This window comes from Silene latifolia, chromosome 10 (assembly GCF_048544455.1).
Source record: "Silene latifolia isolate original U9 population chromosome 10, ASM4854445v1, whole genome shotgun sequence".
Lineage (NCBI taxonomy): Eukaryota > Viridiplantae > Streptophyta > Magnoliopsida > Caryophyllales > Caryophyllaceae > Silene > Silene latifolia.
Genome location: NC_133535.1, coordinates 127,670,085 through 127,691,889, shown reverse-complemented (window position 1 = coordinate 127,691,889; position 21,805 = coordinate 127,670,085).

Genomic DNA, 21,805 nt, shown 5'->3' with positions numbered 1-21,805 from the left:
TGATGATGTTTTTTATGATGTACCTTTTATTATTTGAGAGCCTACTTACCCAAATTTCTTACCTCTCCTTAACACAAACCAATTAATCACCCCAAACATCATAAAAACATCATAAAAATTCACCGGAAAACTCAAGTTGGTGCAATTTTAGAAGAAAAGTAATATTTTGGATGTAATTTTCAAAAAAAATTATATAAGGCTGTAATTTTCAAAATGAGGTTTATAAAAGGCTGTAATCAACAATTTTCTCTAATTGTTATTGTTATTGATTGACTAACAAAAGAAGATGAGACCCATGTTATTCTATACAAGTTTATTAACTCAATTGATACAATCTTCTACACTACATTCTTAAATGAATACAAAATAAAGTGGGCCCGATTGATTGGCTAATAAAAGAAAGTTAATATATGTTTCCCTTTAGATGCGTCGTATTATTTTTGTATATGTTTTCATTATAAAGTTAATACTAGATTTCATGTCCGGGCGTTACCTGGGTAATATCAAAAAATAACATCTGAATATTTATCTTGAGATTGTTGCTTCAAAGGCATTTTATATCAAACATATACCTATATTTTGGTTGATTTGCGTGATAATTATTACTCTCCAACGAACTAAATGGTGTTTGATTGTTCTTTTAGTTAGGTAGACAACTTGCATAATGTTTTGGCTTTGGACAGGTAAAAGATGACCCGACATTAAAAAATGTTTTATCGATACGTAACTAACACGATTTTGATTGGGATTATTAATCAATCCGTGCTAGAACGGCACGATTTTGATAGATAAAAGTCCAATACAATACTCGTATGACTTGCCATGCACTTAGTACAACACAACTATAACATGAATTCGCCAAATTATTCTCCGAAAGCTTTCTTTTTGAGTAAATGCAATTCAAGGATTATACAACTAATTGTACCAATTGTACGATATAGAATCTGAGCTTTATAATAACGTATCCGAGCTTTATGTTAAAGAATATGAGCTTTTAGAAAGTATCTGAATTCATCCATTTACACATTAAAAATATGAACTTTGAATTAGCTCAGAAAAAAATACATATAAGCTTGGATTCTTATACCGTGGTTGTACAATGTTCTATATACAACTGGATGTATAATCCTATTTGTAGAGTAAAGGGTAAGAGAGACCTTAACTATTAGAAATTTTTACAGTTAAGGACTTGAACTAAAAAGACGATTTAAAACCGAAAAAGAATATATAATTACTTAATTAGGCTTGGGGAAAGATAGGAAAAATGAATGTAATATTTATACTTAGAATTGCATCTTTTGCATTAGTTGGCAGTTTGTGTCCTGAACTCCTGATATAACCATTAGCTTATTGATTATAAGCCGTATTACTCAGCAATAATCAGTCTCCTACTCTAAGTCAATTTACTTATTGATTGATACATTAAGTTAATAACGTGATAAATCTTCCTGATCAAACAGTCAAACGTAACTCCAATATATCAGATTAAAAAAAAATTATCTATCATTATCGCTTGTAAGTAGATCACATACAGAGTAATCTTTCACAATAATAATTTTCATGAAACTTAGACGCACATATGGCTCGAACTTGAAATAAAACTGCTTGAAAATTTAGTATAGTACTCCCTCTGTCCCGATTAATTATTGTCCTTTGATTTTGGCACAATATTCTTAAGGATGTGGTTATTCATGAATTATTCATTCATACATCTTCACTGTAGGTGGTTTGAATACTCCGTAACTTGAGGAGAGTTTCTCTCCATTTCCTAAAAAGAAATGGAGAGGCCATTTTTTTTCGGTAATCCAGATCGTATTCTGGCATTATTGAACGACTCAAAATTTAAGGGTAAAAGTAAAGGGATGATGAGATTTGGTGGGAAAAATATTATTAAATGAGTTTAAGTGAGGAAATGGAGAGAAAATGGAGATAAAGAAATGGAGAGGATTCATTTCCCCGTAACTTTGTAATTTCATTTAGCGGACTAATTACATGTTTTCAGCAATATTAATGTCTCATTATTATCGTTTATTTTTCAATTGGTCAAGGAAAACAATAATTTCTACTCTGCATAATCAACTCAATGATGCAACGAATCTCCTTCTTTTGAATAACAACCATAATTTAATCACTGCTAGATCAAATTGTAATTATGTAAAAACATTTAGAGGTAGTTAGAATGTTATATCTCCCGGTCAAACTATAGAAGTACGTTTGAATGTGAACCAAATTCCGACGCAATACTACATGGCTAGGGCTGCTTATGACAACCCCCCTATAGAAATAGTCTTGGCCCCCATCTTCTCATTTGAAACAAAATCTTTCACGCAGACCCCTATTTTTCTTCCCTATTCACGCACATGATCTAAAACAATCTCATCCCTTGAAAGATGAATCATTGTCTCCTAAACTTATCTCAAATTTATCCAACCAAGTGAAAAACTAAACCCCTACATCTAGAAAAATCCACCATCCAATGGGAACTAACCCTTGCTCTCGACAATGTTGTTTTTTTAGGAAAATAAAACCAATATGAAGTTTATGATACTTGGGACTGGGAGTTTTTAGATTTTGTTCATTAATACCTGTTTGTTTTTCAATTGGTCAAAGAAAACTATAATATCTACTTTGCATAATCAACTCAATGATGCAACAAATCTTCATCTTTGGAATAACAACCATAATTTAATCATTGTTGGGTCAAATGGTAGTTACGTAAAAACATTTACAGGTAGTTAAATGTTATATCTTCCGGTCAAACTATAGACATACCTTTGAATGTGAACCAAATTCCAATGCAATACTACATGGCTCGGGCTGCTTATGACCACCCCCCCTATAATAATAGTCTTGGCCCCCATCTTCTCATTTGAAACAAAATCTTTCACGCAGACCCCTATTTTTCTTCCCTATTCACACACATGATCTAAAACAATCTCATCCCTTGAAAGATCGATCCTTGTCTTCGAAACTCCTCTCAAATTTATCCAACCAAGGGAAAAACTAAACCCCTACTTCTACAAAAATCCACAAGCCAATGGAAACTAATCCTTGCTCTCCACAATGTTGTTAGAATTAAGATTTTACTTTAATTTGGATTGATGGGGTCAAGATTAAGTTTATCAGTATGATCTTTTGAGGTTTCTTGTTATTATTCACGTTACCTATATGTTTTAATGCAAGCGATATTTTGTTGATAAATAACCTTATTTATTATCACTATCCTCGTTAAATTCATCACCCTCCACAAATGCACCCTCCCTTCACCCCAGTAATTTAGCCGCAAAATAAAACATTAGCCATTGTGATTAGTTCTTACTACTTGAAACAACCTCCAATCCACTACCATTATCACTACCTTTCTGCCACATTTTACATATAAGAAGTCATAAATCACATTCACCTCCATGAAACACCAATCTCTACTCCAGATGATATGGATCATCGTCCCCCTTATCGAAGACAATTTATTTCTCCTTAAACAAATAAAAGTTTAAGAAGCAATCTTACCTCTTACCTCTCCCCCTTTCCCTTCCTAGTCTTTTTCTCGTCTCCTCCCCAACCCCCATTCCAGGTACAAAAACAAAGTGTTTGGGTACTATGTTTGTAAACTGAATAAGTTTGAATATTTTATATATACACAAACTTTGCTATTTATTTCATTTTGCATAAATAAATCTTATTACCTCCATCTCATTTTTATTGTCCTTTTTTGTTCAAATTTTATTATCTCATAATTATTATCCCCTTTCTAGATCTAGTAAGGAAAAACTTTAATCAACCAACTCGTCGCAATCAACCGCATTCCCACTCGAAACAACCTTTAGGCCACTACTTAATCCCTTCGGTTCACACATAAAACGGTCTAAAATGCAAAACTTTCATCTCTCTCTTGAAAAGTCCATCTAACTAACAGAAAACTAACCGCTATTTTCTGAACTTCGTTATTTTTACATCCCGTGATGATTAAGTTGAACATGACAACAAAAAATGCAGAAACTTAGGTTTTGTTTGATAACGACAGATTGAACTTTTTTTTTTTTAGCATTTTGAGAGTTTTTACACTATTTAAATAACAAATGTGCTATTTTGAATGTTGATCATCGACATATTGAAATAGTAGATTGTGGTGTAATTTCCTGTTTTACATTATAACCTTTAATTAGTATATTATAAAAAGATAAAAATAGAGTTTTTTTAATCTCCGAGGAAATTAAAGATCACCTTTATCTTTATCATATTTATAATTAATATCTTACACTTAAAATATATAAATTTAAGCAAGTTCAAATAAGTTAGCTAAAAGTTATAAATCACAAATTTACGAAGCAGTATAATCATTTTTTTTATTAATATGAAATAAATGTTATAAACTTCATGAGAATATTAGAATTATAGAAGAGTTGGCAAGTACGTGACCCCCTTTTAGGTTTAAATTTTTTCATTTATTTTTATATTTTTGCCTAAAGGTGGTTAAAGCATCGTATTATGCATGACGAATATGTCTCACCCTTCCCCAATTCGTATCTCTCCCTAAATTATAATGATGATGTGCTCAATTTAAACAAAAAAAAATATAGGATCAACAATAATTAGTTTGCTACATATAATTGAATAGTACCGTTTTTTATGCATGTAAATTTGTCAGAAGAAAATTTTGAGACAGACGGTCTTCACTATGTTAGGAAAAGGCTACTCTTATCCTTATATGTGTTTTTCATGATGTTTTTTTAATGTTGATCGTTGCTTGAATTGAATCTTAACTTTATATATGTTTCTATAATAAGTGTATTTGATTTACCTTCAAGCCTCATTCAAATCTATTTTATTACTCGTGGTACCATTTTTACTTTCAATTGTGAAACAATCGCACAATAAAGTTTTTCAAAACATTTACTCATTTGTCGTAATATGATATTTCGATTCGCAAATTAGCAGCAACTTTATTTATCTTTTAACACTCCTTGAAAAATAGATATCAAACGTTGTACTTATCAATAATTTATGAATATCTTATTTAAATTTTGATTAATATACTTTTATATAATGACAAATGAATGTAAATAATATAATAATAAATTATCAATAGAAGTTGAAGTGTATTGTGAAGGAAATAACTTAAAAATTAGTAGGAGAAATACATATAACATTTGAAAAATAAACTTAGTATTATGTATAACTAAATATGACATTAGCAATAACAAAAGACGTAGGGCATATTTCAGTGTTCATTTTACTCTTTACATGAGTAAATTCCATGTAGTACGTATTATGCATGCACATTTGTCACAACCCAGTTCGGCCTAGGGCCTTTTAACCTCATATTACCTCATTTTTTTTAATCAGAAGTTGTTATAAAATTAGATATTACAAATATTTCAAAGGTTTTTTTTCCTTCTAATTTAATAAAAAGTGACAAATACTAGTGAATAGTTTTTTAATATTAATAAATTGTAGATAATTAATTTATTTCCCGTTTCTAATAATAAAATTGTAAAATAATTAATTAATTCTCATTTCTAATAGGAAAATCATATTCCTAATTATAATAGAAATTTTTTAAATAATTATTATCTCCTAATTCTAATATCATAATTAAGAAAAAAAGCCTTAATAAATTGTTAATTTATTTCCTATTTCTAATAGAAAAATCTTAAAATAATTAATTAATTCTAAATTCTAATAGGAAAATTATATAAATAAATAATTAATTCTCATTTCTAATAGGAAAATTATATTTCTAACTATAATAGAAAAATTTTAAATAATTAATTATCTCCTAATTCTAATGCTAATAGTATAATAAGAAAAAAAAGCCTCATTAATTAATTCTCATTTCTAATAGGAAAATTATATTCCTAATTATAATGGAAAAATTGTAAATAATTAATTATCTCCTAATTCTAATGCTAAGTTGTTATAAAATTAGATATTAAAAATATTTCAAAGGTTTTTTTTTCCTTCTAATTTAATAAAAAGTGAACAAATACTAATGAATAGTTTTTTAATATTAATAAATTGTAGATAATTAATTTATTTCATGTTTCTAATAATAAATTGTAAAATAATTAATTAATTCTCATTTATAATAGGAAAATCATATTCCTAATTATAATAGAAATTTTTTAAATAATTATTATCTCCTAATTCTAATATCATAATTAGGAAAAAAGCCTTAATAAATTGTTAATTTATTTCCTATTTCTAATAGAAAAATCTTAAAATAATTAATTAATTCTAAATTCTAATAGGAAAATTATATAAATAAATAATTAATTCTCATTTATAATAGGAAAATTATATTTCTAACTATAATAGAAAAATTTTAAATAATTAATTATCTCCTAATTCTAATGCTAATAGTTTAATAAGAAAAAAAGCCTCATTAATTAATTCTCATTTCTAATAGGAAAATTATATTCCTAATTATAATAGAAAAATTGTAAATAATTAATTATCTCCTAATTCTAATGCTAATAGTATAATTAGAGAAAAAAAGCATCCTTTAGTTATATACTAGATTTAATGCCCGTGCGATGCACGGGCCACTTGTAATATTCGGTCTCTTGAACTATCGTTGAATGTCAAGTTATACTCTAACACAACTCCCTCACAAAAATATCCTTTTAAGTTTAAAGTGTGAATGCATTGCAATCCTCTCATACACATAGACTATTAATCATCCCATTTTTCGATTTTAAAAGACATGCATAAAAGTATACACTCGTTTACGGAATCCAAATACGTAGCATACCATGTATAGGGATTCATATCTTGGTATGTAGTACACCCAATAAACAAAAGTAAAGAAAAGAGTTTTTATTATTTAGGTCCTGTTCTTTTGGACTTAATTTCAGCTTATTTCAATTCAGTTAATCTTATTCAGTTTAGTTTAGTTTAGATTATTTATCCTACCGCAAAACCAATTCTCGAACTGCACCTCCCGAATTCTGATAACATTCAAATTTTAGTCAATTAATCTCTTTTTATGATAGAACTTTATTGCCGTTAGACTATTGCTCAAAGCTTGTTTTAAGAGTTGAATTGCGTATCCTTCATAAAAAAAACTTTAATTTATATAATAAATCAAGTCATGTATTTGCATTAGCAATTTAGCATGAAATTTGCAATAAGTACCATAAAGTTTCATATCAAGACTCACAATCTTAATGCTAAAATCGGTTATTATTGCTCCATCAATATATTTAGTATATTTTGTTAAATTACGTAGCAATATTTTACTATGGATAGCATCTATGCATTTTTTTTGGTAGATCATTATAGGATAGTTGGACACTCGTCAAATGCTTCATCCCAAAAAACAAACATTGATTTCAATGCAAGATACATTACATAATACGTAAACTTTTACAGAGTAATATTATATTAGTAGTTTATTATTGTAACAAAATTAACCATACATAGTAGAGGATAACTAAAAAAAAAAATTAGAGGAATGTGGCCATAAATATATTTTACAAATCAAGCTCGAAATAACGTAATACAATACCTTATGTAAATAAGCTGACGGGAGCATACTTTAGTAAATCTAACCAATGTCATCTCCATCTACGTGTTGGACTATTGGAGCACAAATACTACTATACAACCTGTTGTACAAGAGTATTGTACAACCATCATAAATTTAATTGAGCTTATTTGTATTTTTTTCGAGCTTTTATAACTTTTGATTTATATTTAATTTTTTTTGTCAAAATTAAATTCTAGTTGAGCTTATATATACTATTCTTGAATTTCATTATAATTTTTTAAAATCAATATTTTTATAATGAAGCTCAAGTTTTTTCTAATAAAGCTCGTAATGTATAGGTTTAAGATCAAATAATTCATTATAAAGCTCGAATTATTTACTATACAACCAATACAACTGGTTGTATAGTCTACTCACTGCTATTGGAGAATATATTACTTGTAGTTGAAACATAATTGCAATACACACGGAGTACACAAAATTTGCTACGTAATTATACGGAGTATAACATAAGTATCATACCCCATGTTGATCATGTCATGAAATTGCTAATTTCCAATTGTAAGGTAAGAAACTTTTCTAATTATAAATAGACATTGTCTCTTACTGAAAGTAGACTTTGTGTATTAATGCCATCGTGTATATGTATGGTCTTCAATATATTCTTCCGAGATCTATTTATTCTTAACCTGCATCATAAATAAAATTAACGAATAATGTCAGTAAAATCATTGTATTCAATATTCTTGGCTAACTAATTAAATAACAAAATATAAAAACATCATAGAAGGAAGGGGATTGTTTCAAACAGGGGTGTGTGTGATATGCAAGATGCAATATGATCAAATATATATATATATATATATATATATATATATATATATATATATATATATATATATATATAGAGAGAGAGAGAGAGAGAGAGAGAGAGAGAGAGAGAGGAAGCGGTAGATACGATGAGATCTGGGAATTTTATTTCAATTAGGATGCAAATGACATCTTTATCTTTTGACTATTTGAGAATTTGAGTTCTTATTGTTATTAAAATTCATAGTCGAATTTCTTGTAGAAGGATAGAAATTCTTTTTTTTTTCTTTTTTTAATATGGAGTTGTACGTAAAAGTTGGAGACTCTATAAACGCTCGAAAAAAGCTTCCTTTATTAATATAGATAGATATTGATTGATTGATTGCAACTGTATGCTCTTGTTGATGTAGAGATCATGTGTACGTAAAAGTGCAAAATTATACCACAATTAATTAGATCTTTATATTTTATATTAGTAATTAATAAAAATTAAATTTTTTTGAAGAGTTTAATATTGCTGTAGAAGTAGGAGTACGACGATGGTATACGAAGGGGAGAGTCAACGAATTGTTAAATTTATCTTATACTCCGTATATGTTCTTGCTGGAAATTCTATTTTGTAGAATTAGAGTACAACTTGAATACCATGGTTTATCACATTATTATTTAATTATTAAAACTTCTAACTTTCCTCTTAATAAATATAGGGTCCTGATTTTCGCAGTACACATTTTACTCATTATAGTACACTTTTGACAAAAATACCCCTCCCATTTCCCTCCCCTCAAATCCTCTCATTCTCTCACTTCTTTTTTCTCTCCCTTCTCCTCTCCAAACATACTTACATACTGCGTACTCCAAGATTAGTTCTGCACATCGTAATCGACGTAATCATATTGTAAAATTTAAACAATGCATCGTAAATTCGTAATTTATGCAAAACAATTGTAATACTGCGTTAACTTTTATGCATTTTTATTTTCGTTTTTCAGTTTTCATTTCGTGTAGTACATTTTTCTCATTAATCTCCTTCTTAATTCTCCACTGCTTCTCTCCCACAACACCACACCACCGCCCTTCACTGCCGACAACCACCACTAGCCGCTGTCGCCACCACTGCTGGCCATTTTTCCGCTCATACCATCGTACTACAATACTAAGCAAGAGGGAAAAATAATGCAAAACAGGTGCGCAACCACGCACTTTACTACCAACCTTTCCTACCACCACCTCCTCTCGACCGTCCACCTACCAGACCTCACCGGCGCTCCGACGACGACAACCCTTGCCATCTTTCTGGCCACCATCTACGCCTTCCCCTCAACGGCCTACCTCCCATACCAACTATCAAATTATCATCGAAGCCCATTTCCCTCGCAGGTCCCCTTCCTCCACCGGACACCCCATCTCCTTCCGACGTCGGCGCCGCATCCACCCTCACCGGCAGCCCACCACCAAACTTCATTCACCATACTTGATTGGTTATTTTCAATTAACCATAAACCCTAATTATTAAGAAAACAAAAAATCCTAAACATAACATAAAATTGATTAATAAATTTGTAACTAATGATAAATATCATTCCTAATTGAATCCATTTTATTGATTTGAGATGTTTGTGTTTGATTAATTTGAGACGCAGTGTTAGCAATTGAGAGAATTTAATTTAGGATTTTTTTAGCTTAGGGGTATGTGTAACACGCCCTCATACCAAGGTACCTTACCAAGGACTACCCTAACATGAAAGGCTATTACCATCTCGGTTACCCGAGGTAAGTATATATCAAAGGTAACAATCCACAAACACATCTATTAAAGTATAAAGAGTTAGCGATTACATTATCACAGACCAACTCAAAATAAAAGTACAAGGTCTCAAAACAAATGAAATCTAAGACATCTAAACTCATAACAGCGGAAGCTAGACTTGACGTGATGACTCCCCATGACTGCCCCATAGCTAACATCTGCATTACCTGTCACAATCTGCTCACCATCCCCGAATGGATCACCGCAGGTTTTACAAACAACAACCCGGGGTCAGTACTACTCAATCAATATAAGACAACAAACAATACAACCAGATGATCATCCTCCATCCCCGGTCTCCCGATCTCACACAGTAACCGACTACACACCGAAGTGTGTAGCCCTGCCAGATTACCCATCGCAACAGGTAATCCTCGCCGCCAGTGGGTGACCGCAGCCCATCCCCACCTAGTCCAGCTCATCAACGAGCGACTAACAATCCCTGTCCCTTAATGTGCACATCCCCTCCCGTGACGGGTTCCACGGAGGGTGAACTAGGGTGTGAAGCCACTCCCGCAAGTGACTCCACCACAATCACACACACAAAGAGCATCACAACTGCCACAACACCACAACCGTCACAACACAACCACATCAGCACCGTCACCACAACACCCATCCTCCGATGATCAGCAGATAACAACAATTATAAAACATATGCAATCTCAATCAATTAACAGAACTGAGTAGGGAAAACCCTACCTTTTCGCAATCCGCTTACGCTGCAATCAACTATACAAATGCATAACAATTACCACATCGTCACCTACAACAACAATCATATAATTCCAATCACTAACTGCAAAACCCCATTTCCTCCAATTCATGAATAAAGACAAACCCTAGAATTAATCATCAACAACATAGGGATAAAGACTTACCGGCGAAAGAATGAAAGATTGAATGCGATAGCTACAATGTCCACACACACAGAGGAGAGATTTGGGAGTGATTAGAGTGTCGTAGGTTTTATTAGGTTTGCAAATGACGTTTTAGAAACTGATTATCGATTATATAATCCCTAATTACTCCCGATTCAAACTGCTGAAATATTATTCGCCAGACCGGATACTCGACCGAGTATAGAGTATACTCGGCCAAGTATCCTCTACTCGATCGAGTATTCGTCATACTCGGTCGAGTATTCCTCGGCAGTAGCCCAACAGACTACACAACCTACACTACTCGGCCGAGTAGGCTCTACTCGGTCGAGTACAAGCCTAAGAAATCCGTAGTATTACAGTCTTCCCTCCTTAAAAAGAACTTTGTCCTCGAAGTTCCAACCCAACCTATAAAACATGGACCCCTAACACTAACTCCACCAACCACTCTTCCTTCCACAACATGGCTCACGATATCGTCTCAACTATAGCATAGCCTCCCAATACTAACTCCCTAATACTATTGGATACCCACAACCTAAATGTTGCCAACTCTATCTTAGTTCATAACGTTCACTAACATCCTCAATTACCGAGACAATCCACCGGACAAGATCAACCATCAAAACGGAATGTTACAGTATGCAAATGGAAAATACAAGGCAAAAAGTACTGTAATGAGTAAAATTCGTACTACGAAAATAAATTACGTAAATATAATATCAATTTTTCTCTTAGTATTGATTTTTTTAATTTATTCACATAATTTATTCAACAAAACCAATGACCAATAAAATAGCTCCAAAGCAATAGTCAATAAAATTGCTTCAAAAGTTCCTCTTTTAAGTATATACTAGTTTGAAAGCCCGTACTTCGTACGGGTTAATGATCTTGATTATTTTAAAACTAAGTTATAAAACATTATCGAATAGGTGTTTCGAAGTTCAAATCCGGGTGTCACATAATTCTAAAAAAAATGAAATATCCTAATCCCTTATGGCCGGTCTTTTGATACGTATTTGATTCTAAGCATTAGATAACCTCTAAAGCTTTGTTATCTCGAATTCTAGCAAAATTTATTAAGTACTAATCATCATAAGTGTAAGGGAATTCGGGCTCTTTGATAGCCCTTATGATTAATATAAAGACAGGTGTGAAATTAATGAATAGTTTACATTTGCTGTATTTTGTGAGAAGGAATAAAGCAAATATAAACTATTAACTGGGACGGAGGGAGTATATATTTTGTTTGAACCATATACCTACCCTTCAAATATGGATAATTTACTTACACGGTTACACATGTCATGCTTTAAATTAGTCATTTCATTTTTTTTGTTCAATTAATAAGATCGTCTTACATAATAATAATAATAATTAATCTTCTAATTACTGATACACGGAGTTTATTTTTATGTTCTTTCTTTCACAAAGCACATTTAATGTGTACTCCTATGATCATATTTTTGCTATCAATCCACCTTAAAGGCGTAAAAGATAAACTCATCTATGTTTTTGACCACTATAAGCAAACATACAATTTAGTGACAAAAAAATTATAGTTTGTTAAATTTTAATTTTAACCGTTAATGATAGAAACTCTTAAGAGCTCTCTTTCACAATAGTTAAGTGACTCAAAAGATTTTGGGTTGATTCCCAAGTTTCAAGGATGACTTCTATTTATAATCATAAGATCATCCTTACCTTATGCTAATCTTTCAATGTGGGACAATTCTACTATTTATATGTAGTATATTCACACCTCCATTATTTTTCAATGTGGGACAAATAGCATACTAAAAAATACACCATCTTTTTTACACCTAGCTCGACATCCAACCCAAATCCCGAAATACGGAAAATTACTACTCATTATATTTAATAGTAGTTATATTTAATAATATGAGCAAATACTATATGTTAATATTTGTACGTTTAACATCCAATCCGATTAATAAATAGCAAATACTAACAAACTAATCTTATCAAGAGTCTAAAGTTTTTCACACGTATATAGGTAACATTTGTGCAATTTTATCTTATTGCTAACAAACTAATGTTATCTAAAATCCAAAGTTTTTATTACGTATAAAATTATCATTTTTTTCTTACAAATATTAAGTAGTTTTTAAGGGTTGGACTCTCTAGATGAATAAAATGTTAAAACTTGAAAAATTAACACGAAAAATTAACATTATGTAACGTTACTTTTAAAGTCTCTTATATAATAAGTATACTACTGATGTATGTTCGTTATTTAAAAATTCAGCTTAAAAATTAAAAAATAAATAACTTGCTAAAGTACTAAATTTGAGTAAAAAAGGAGATGGTATAACTATATATAATTATATTATTGTGAAACCAACAAAATCAAAAGTATAATACAAATAAATTTCATTATTGTGGAGGTAATAATAAAAACTCTTATAAGAGTTATCTAAGACAATACTTAAGATACTCAAAAGATTTTGGGCTGATATTTAAGCTCCAAGGATGACTCATATTCATAATCATAAGATCGCCCCACATTATGTTAATATTTCGATGTGGGACAATTATACTATTTATAATAATAGGATCAGCACATCTTATTGTTAATCTTTCGATGTGGGACAGTTCTACTATTTATAATAGGATGACCCCACCGTTTCTGCTATTTATACGTAGTATGTTCACCACATCTACATTATTTATCAATCTGTGACATATAATATACTAAGAAGTACATCGTCTTTTTCGCACCTAGTTCGACGTCCAACTCGATTTAATAACGATTTGTTCTTTGAAGTCAGGCCTCTAACTCCCTCTTAATTGATGTATGAACTCTGTTTGTAAATCTTTTAATTTAAGTACCTATTTAAATAAAAAAAGATTGAAGACGGATAATTCCGTCTCAAGTAAAAATTCGTGATAATAAAATACAAATAAATTTGGTATTAAGACTACATAAGTCGTTATGGCTTATGGGTCTTTTAGGAAAATGTTTTTGTAGCATTTTATTATGAGTGTGTTGGCAGTTCTTAGAGCTAAGATGGTAGCTGAACCATGAACTCTTTCTTATACTTGGATTTCTTGCACTGTTGTCCGCTTAATTGTTTGACTAATATTCAGTGAGTTGGTCTCATTGTAATGAAATCATATCTAACTCATTTTTATATTGTCATTCTCATTAAATTGAATAATTAAAACATTATAAACATTATAACCCATTTAAATATAGGAAATATTATTATAATAATTAAAACATTCTCTTATTTTTTATATCACATTGTGAAGATAATGATACAAACCCTTAAGAACTCTCTAAGACAATACTTGAGAGACTCAAAAGATTTTGGGTTGATAAATAAATTTCAAGGACGCCTTCTATTTATAATCATAGGATCACCCCACCTTATACTAATTTTTTGATGTTGGACAATTTTATTATTTATATATGTTCAATGTGGAACATATAAAATACTAAGAAGTATATCATCTTTAATATGTGCAAATAATATGAAATCTATACTCTAATGATAGCATTTTTTTTACCATGAATCTAATTATACTATTTTCATTATTTTTTTAACGATACTTTTTTTCTTCAAATGAAATGTCAAAAGTTTTTATATAAAAATTAGAAAAATCACTTGAATATAATTCAGGAAATATATATTACTCCCTCCGTACCAGGCCAAAGGTAACACTTACTATAAACGGACGTACCACACCAAAGGTAACATTCCTTATTTGGCCTACAACATTACCAAGTTATCCTTATACCCATTTGATATTTACCAAAATGTCATTACATACCCCACTTACTAACCCACAATTAAACCCACAGTTACATACCCCACCTATTTTTTCCCTCTTTACCCTTACTTTTTCCACATTTTCTTAAATACTCCACTTTTCCTTACGTTACCTTTGGTGTGGTACGGAGGGAGTATAATAATTAAAAAAAATTTACTTTTTTTTTTATATAAAACAATATTATTTATGATACTTTCCTAAATTTATTTTTGATGATGTGGACAGCTTAGAATCGCTCGAAAAAAGCCTCTTTTATAAATATACTAGATTTAATGCCCGTGCGATGCACGGGCCATTTGTAATATTTTGTATCGTGAAGCACCGTTGAACGTCAAGTTATAAAATAACCACTACAATGTCAACTCTCTCGTCTAAAAACAGGCCAGACCATGCGAATTCCAAAGTCTAAAAAGGAAAACCCAAATCAAAACAATTTGAAAATTTAACGTGCTTAGACGAACTCTTACTCCGAAATTATTATTGATTAAGTCATGGTTTATAATATAATATACTTTCTCTATGCCCAATCATTTATTTGTCTTGATTAAAATACTTAAAAAAAAGATAAACAAATAATTGAGATAAAAGAAGTACGTCAGGATACAATGTTATAGCCAAAATCTACGACGATTTTGTGTTCAAACAAATATTTTACCCACTATAGATAGTACCTCACCTTTTCTCACCATACCGACAATGATATAATATTTGAATGATCTTAAAGTATATGATCTAAATTATATGTTACTGTTTGAATTGGTCACCAAAGTGATATAAAGCTAAGATTTTATTAACTAACAAAGTGATATGGCTCTAAAAATAAATAAATAATGGTGATACTTTTGCCAACATGAAAGCTTAGCTTATTATCATAGGAAACCATATCATTACGTACACACTTGCTAAAAAGAGCAATAATAAGCACATGAATAAATAGTGGTGATGATCGCACCAAAAAATAAATAAATAATGGTGATGAAGTAAATATGTAACCTACCAAGTAAACAAATAGAAGCATGTATAATCATACTTAGCCTAATTAAATTTAATGAAAATTTGTTAATCAGTGATATAAAACGTTAATTAAAAAAATTAATTTAGTACTTTTAAATAAATGCAAAACCAACGTCTTATGTATAAATATTTATGAATTTGAGTAAACCGTATGCTGACATAACAACGCTTTATGTATAAAAATAGACAGAGTATATGAATTTGAGTCAATTATACAAAAAACAACCATACGTAAAGAAGAGTCATAGCTAGAGTTGATTAGTTTATAGAAGTTTAATTTTTGTGAGGTGATTTATTCAAGATCAAGCTCTATTCTCATATATGTATATATAGATCAATATACTACTTTTACAGAATCCAACTTTTACATCTCTCTCTTGTGCAATATTATGGAATCAAACTACCATAAGCTTGCTAAATTTGTTGTAGAGAAAAAATATATGGAGTACAATATTTTCACATTTGTTGTCTATCATAGTGCCCATAAGCACTTCTCTGTGGATTATGAGACATATACTCTGTAGTTGCTATTCTATCATATAAGATTCTATGATGAGAATCCATTGACGGCAAAACAATATCAATACCTGTCCAAGCTAATTATTATAAGATGATTCACAAAGTAAAGATTCACAAAGTAAAGCGTTCCTGTTTCACCATATGTAGTTGAGTTTGCCATGGAGCACGAATTTAATGACTTTAAGAAGACTTTCCGTTTTTATATTTAGTTAATATTTGTGTTATTGTATCTCCTAATTTGTCGTCAACTAATTAGATAAAATCTCCTTGTAGGATACTATCTAGCAAATAATTTGTGTACTTATACAGTTATCCCTTACTGATTCATCAATGAAAGGCAAGCATAGTACTCCGTAATCTTTTAAACCCGTTAACCAACATATAAATAGCTGATATTTAAAAATTGTATAAACCTATTACATAAGTCAATGGACCACTTATGAATAATCGTATAACATGATTAATTGGAACTGACAAATGAATCTAAGTCTTGCCACAATAATTTTAAAATCCGTTTCAATTTTAATGAACTTATAAATTTCTTTTCCGATGTCTCTTCAATAAACAACATATTGAGTAATTACATAAATATTAAGAAATATGAGCTAGTAACAAAGTTTTTGCTATGATAAAAACTAAAAAGTGGATAAAAGATAAAAATACCTTATAAAGAAGTTGACAAAATCCGTCAATGCATGAAATATGTGCAATATAATCAATTCCCTGCAGATTCATCATTAAAAAACATTAATCTTAAGAGCATCAAAATATCAATAGAAACAATATCATATTTACAAACATGTAAAAATAAAGTACAGCATGATGAACACAAAATAATGCATATATCATATGAAGCTAATGTCCTGTCGAGAGAAAAAGAATTTGCATAGGAATCATAAATAACAAAATTAAGAAGATATACGGCTAGACGAAGCTTTTAGAGTGCTATTATATGAGTTTTTGTCAATATCATAGTTTATATATAAGCCTATAAAGAGTCCTGGTTATCATCATTTTCCTATCATTAAGGTGATGAATTATATCTCCATTTAAATTCTAGTTTATGGCACGAAGAGTATGTATGCAGGTAGGAGTTGAATTCAAAGCTGTACTACCAATAATTAGACATTTATATTTATATTTATATTAGTAATTAATACTTGACAATTTTTTAAAAGTTGGACTCTTTGTAATCGCTCGAAAAAAGCTTCCTTTATTAATATAGATAGATATAGATACTAGATTTAATGCCCGTGCAATGCACGGGCCACTGGTTAGAATCTTTTGTATTTTAATTATGTTTTAAGCGTAATTGTTTATCTAAACTTTGAGAATGAGTTTTTCGTATAAAGTGTCATTTTGTAAGATTGTCTGTAATAATCTTTATTATACTTAAATTGATAAAAATGAACAATTATATGGTTCTTTTCTAACTATATGTGCCAAAAAGATACAAAGAAAGTGTACATAATTATGTATTCCCTCCTATTCACTCCTTTCTTCCTCTTCCATTTTGCACAAGAAATAAGAAAATTATTTTAGACCACAAAAACATTCTATCCCACATATAATTGATTTTCGACCACACAAAACCTTCCAAAAAAGGAAAGAGGGAAGAAAATCTGACTATCATGAAAACGGAAAGAGAGAGAAAATGAGTGAATAAGAGGGAATATAATAGATGATGTAGGCCTAAAACTAAAACCGACTCTTCTTTGCATTCATAAGAGATTAGTCTTAAAAGCTTTATAATTTGATCTTTAATATACAATGACCACGTATCTGAGGAAACCGTACTAATCACAATGGTGTACCATATATATAGGATAATCAATAATGGTCCCAAGACCCCACACAATCTTCCGGACTGCAGACAATATTTACCGTTGAGTTTGTTTGACTTAAAATCTTTACATCTTTTAGATTCCATATTAAAATGAAACATATGAACTATACAAAATTTGACCCTCACTCTATCGATCCTAGTTTGTCAATGTCTTGAAGCATAGCCCTAAAACTATCTCATTCTTCCTCCTTCCCGATGAGAATTTATTCTATTTTCGTTTTGGGGTGTATTAGTTAATTGTTATCTATTTGTGTTTTTACGGACCTTTTCATGTACAACTGGAAAATTGGTGATTTATGTGATCCAAATCTTGATCGGGATGGAAGGAGTAATAATATAATTTGTGAGAGGAAAAGTGGGTACATGTTACCTTTGAAGTGGATGAGATGGAGTACAGTGAGTACATGTTACCTTTGAAGTGGATGAGAGGGAGTAAAGTGAGTACATGTTACCTTTGAAGTGGATGAGAGGGAGTATATATATATATATATATATATATATATATATATCAATTCATGGATTATACAACCAGTTGTATATGTTGTACGGTGTAGAATCTGAGCTTTGTGATAAAGTATCCGAGTTTTATGTTAAATAATATGAGTTTTATTAGAAAGTATTGAACTCATCCATTTACACATTAAAAACATGAACTTTGTATTAGCTCAGAAAAAATAAATATAAGCTCGGATTCTTATACATTGGTTGTACAATGCTTATGGTACAACTGAATGTATAATCCTATTTGTGTATATATATACTACATATGAATTTACCTTATCAATATTTTAAATGACCTCTCCATAACACTCAATGACTCAATTAACTAAAAATCTATAGTGTTGTCTAAGTTGTCTTTATATTTGATAGGTGAGATGTGAAAAGGATAGTATTTTACCTCTTTGTGAACGTCAAATGTAGTTTTCTTAATTTCTTCGTTAAAATTCAAACCAAGACCTAAACAACCAAAAACCAAGTTGGCAAAAAAGTAAGACAAATCCCACTAAAATAATCCCCCCGCTGATGAAGGAATCTTAAACCCACAAAAAAAAGGTATAAAATGGCAATGATCGAAACGATTAATTGATGTCAGTAATGGGAATTGGGAAGCAAGTACCAACTCGTATAATCAGCGTACCCAAATAACAAATTCCTGCAATTACACAGAGTTTTATGAGATTGATGACAAACATAGATTAATCATAAGATTCACTTAAAAGAATGACAAAGTTTAGAAATTAAAGAGGTAGAGAGTATCAAAATATCAGTAAAAGACTATATTAATATAAGTATATGATCGAATGTAAGCCGTATGCCCGACGTATGTACAAAACCATGCCAACTATCATATGCAAAAACCCAAACTTAAAGAGATAATAATCGACAATATAGAGCAAATCATACAAAACATTCATAATAATCACATTGATCATAACATTAACATTAATTTTGTATCAGAAGAAGCAAGTTTCGCAAGTTTATCGAAACTATATTTATACTCTGGAAAGGAGCGAAAGTATATCAGCTGTAGAATTTGATTAGCTTTACGCGTGATATCCGGTTGGCCTATGACTTTAATGGGATAAAATATTATCTTTTCCTATTTCTATTTATACTGAGTAGTATTTATATTACAAACTTATTTCAAGAGTAGTTGAACTCTATTTCTTATCATATTGTTATAGTAGAATTCTATTTCTTATCGAGTAGTTGACTTTATTTCTTATCTTATTGTTATTATTATAATGTGATAAAATATTATCTTCTACATCTTTATTATTATCTCTAAATATATCTGCATTAAAAAATATATTAGGTAGTTCGTTAAAGTTGGAGACTCTATAATCGCTCGAAAAAAGTTTCCTTTATTAATATAGATAGATAAATATATTGATGATATGCGATTTAATTACATTTCGTCCGTTTAGATGTGTCGTATTATTTTTATATATGTTTCCGTTATAAAGTTAATATGCGATTTACTTACATTTCGTTTTTAACTCAATGCTCATATCCTCTATAAGTAGTGACCCTATATTAGATTATGTTTTTCCATAATAGTCGGCTTTCATTATTTTTAATAATAAAAAAAGGTTCGCACAAAAATAATTTAATCTAAAAGTTCTTTAAATAATACACTTTTTCTTGAAAATATCACTAACATTATAATCAGTACATTAAAATTTATTATAAGTACAACTCATTTATATAAATATCTTAAATTCTTACTATATAAGCCAAACTCACAAATGCCGTGCTTTAACTCTCAAATGCCGTGCTTTAGCACGGGATCTCAACTAGTGTCGTACTCCGTATTAAATTGCTAATGCGCTTTAAGCAATCAATAAATAAATAGTCGATCGATGACAACCTGAAACATTTACAATACACAGAAAAAAAATTACAATACACAGAATTTAAGTATAAAATCTTTGACATCATGGTTATCAGAGCCCCCGATAATTCGATCCATAGAACTATAGAAGAATCCAATCCTAGCACATTGTTTAATATAACATTTTTTTTTAATTAATTTCAATTCATATGAAGTGTTTGGAAACACGGAATTGATTTCATTTTCATGATTTCAATTGTAGAAATTTAAATGTTTGAATTCAATTCCAAATTCAATTCCAAAATTGCTTTTGGGAAACCCATGGAATAGGAATTGAACTTGGGCGACACGGATATGGGTCGAGGTCATTGGATGTTTTATATTTGAAAAAATTAAATATTGTCTCTGAATATATTTGCGATCGGAAAAAATATCATAAATAAAAATATTGTAATGAACTTTACGTCACAAAATAAAACGTAAGAAGTGATGGAATTGAAATGACTACTATATATGGTAGGTATTTGAGAACCCCAAATTTTAACTAACTTGGAATTGATAAGTAATTGAGTTAATTCCAATTCCAAATTCTATGGGGTTCCCAAACACTTGAAATGTCTCAACTACGGAATTCAATTCCAATTCAAGGTTACCAAACATACATTCATTTTAGATCCTATTACGTTCACTTTAACTTTTTTTTTTTTTTTTTTTTTTTTAAAAAAAATTTACGATTTCCTAAGTTGGGTAAGCTTGTCTAACAATTACCAAACTAGAGATAACCTATTAGACGTAATATTAGTAATATTATACAATAATATCTATCTCTATCTCATATTAGGAATATATTACTATATTGTTACGGAAACTCTATGTACTATATATACTTGATTTATTCTAATGAGAACGGCAGACTTTCGGTTACCAATATCTTAACATGGTATCGAGCAAGGTTTAACAAACCCTAAAAAAAAAAATATTCTTAACCCTACCCTACATCCCGTCTTCTTCCCTTCGCTACGGCAGGAGACGATGTCGATACCTCCGGCCTCTTTGGCGATCCTTCAGGAAAAGTAAACAAAATCGATCCTCTTTCTCAGTTTTTTCTCGGGTCTCATGATATACCTGGAATCAAAATCTCGCAGGTTCAATTGACAAGTGATAATTACGAAGACTGGTCTCGTTCTATGCGTATGTCGCTGAAGTCTCGTCGCAAATTTGGCTTTTGTGACGGTACTATTTCTAAACCCACGGACGAATTGTTGCTCGGTCAGTGGGAGGTCATTCATTGTACTCTCGT